Source organism: Cervus canadensis, chromosome 14, assembly GCF_019320065.1.
Source record: "Cervus canadensis isolate Bull #8, Minnesota chromosome 14, ASM1932006v1, whole genome shotgun sequence".
Lineage (NCBI taxonomy): Eukaryota > Metazoa > Chordata > Mammalia > Artiodactyla > Cervidae > Cervus > Cervus canadensis.
The window spans coordinates 22,190,132-22,191,605 of NC_057399.1; the positions used below are offsets into that span (position 1 = coordinate 22,190,132).

General features: G+C 43.1%; 1 non-coding gene across 1 annotated transcript; it reads right to left on the minus strand.

Moving 5' to 3' along the window:
* Nucleotides 1-914: 914 nt before the first annotated feature.
* Nucleotides 915-1,051, minus strand: LOC122453462. Its single transcript, XR_006273080.1, has one exon. It is a non-coding gene; the product is annotated as a small nucleolar RNA SNORA42/SNORA80 family (small nucleolar RNA).
* Between the last annotated feature and the right edge of the window lie 423 nt (nt 1,052-1,474).

A 1,474-nucleotide genomic window follows, 5' to 3' on the forward strand; every position in this document is an offset into this window, starting at 1 on the left:
TGTTGTTAATATTTTGTCCCATTAGCTTTATCATTTGTATCCTTTCTCCCTCCCCCCTTCTCACTCTCTCACATGCACACAAACATACAACACACAACACACACACACAATATTGTTTTTCTGAACCACTGCAGATGGTGATTGCAGCCATGAAATTAAAAGACGCTTACTCTTTGGAAGGAAAGTTATGACCAACCTAGATAGCATATTAAAAATCAGAGACATTACTTTGTCAACAAAGGTCCGTCTAGTCAAGGCTGTGGTTTTTCCAGTGGTCATGTATGGATGTGAGAGTTGGACTATAAAGAAAGTTGAGCATAGAAGAATTGATGCTTTTGAACTGTGGTGTTGGAGAAGACTCTTGAGAGTCCCTTGGACTGCAAGGAGATCCAACCAGTCCATCCTAAAGAAGATCAGTCCTGGGTGTTCATAGGAAGGACTGATGTTGAAGCTGAAACTCCAATACTTTGGCCACCTGGTGCTAAGAGATGACTCATTGGAAAAGACCCTGATGCTGGGAGGGATTGGGGGCAGGAGGAGAAGGGGATGACAGAGGATGAGATGGTTGGATGGCATCACCGACTCAATGGACATGAGTTTGGGTAAACTCCGGGAGTTGGTGATGGCCAGGGAGGCCTGGCGTGCTGCGGTTCATGGGGTTGCAAAGAGTCAGACACGACTGAACGACTGAACTGAACTGAACCACTTGAGTGTAAATTGCATACATCATAGCTTTTTATTCCTAGATACTTCAGAGTGTATTTCCTTAGAGATATTCTCTTTCATAACCAAAATATACTTATCAAAGTCAGTAAAGCTAACATTAAATTAATTACTTTTATTTAATTATTATTTATGAAATAACAGAAAATATATATTGGTTTCTGCTCCCCCCTTTTTTTTTCTTTCTTTTCCACTGTGCAACCCGCTTCAGTGCCTGCAGCCTACTGGCAGAGGCCAGGCAATGGTTCGGGGCCGCGTTTGCTCTGGCATGCGACACTATGTGCTCCCTGTTTTTGGACAGAGCTCCTTATTATTTCCTAAGTGATACGAACACTAGGAGCCTCTCTAGTTCCAATATTGATCTTTTATCTCTGTTCCTAACACAGAGCTCCTGAAACACTTATAATCTCCTGGTTTGTAGGACCATCTTGTTTTAATGAGGTGATTCTTGATGGTCTCCTGGATGACGGTTAATAACTGGAAAGACCAAGCAATGATTAGAAGCTTGGGATTTTCAACCCCACTCTCCAATCTCTTGAGAAGGGAGAAGGGCTGAAAATGGAGTTAATGACCGATCATGCCTATATGATGGGCCTCTATAAAATCCCAGAAGTATGGGGTTTGGAGAGTTTCTGGGATGGTTGAACACATGCAGGTATTGGGAGAGTGGTGTACCTGGACAGGGCATGGACCCTCTGCCCCTTTCCCACACACTTTGCCCTAAAAATCTCCTTTATCCAGCTGTTCATCT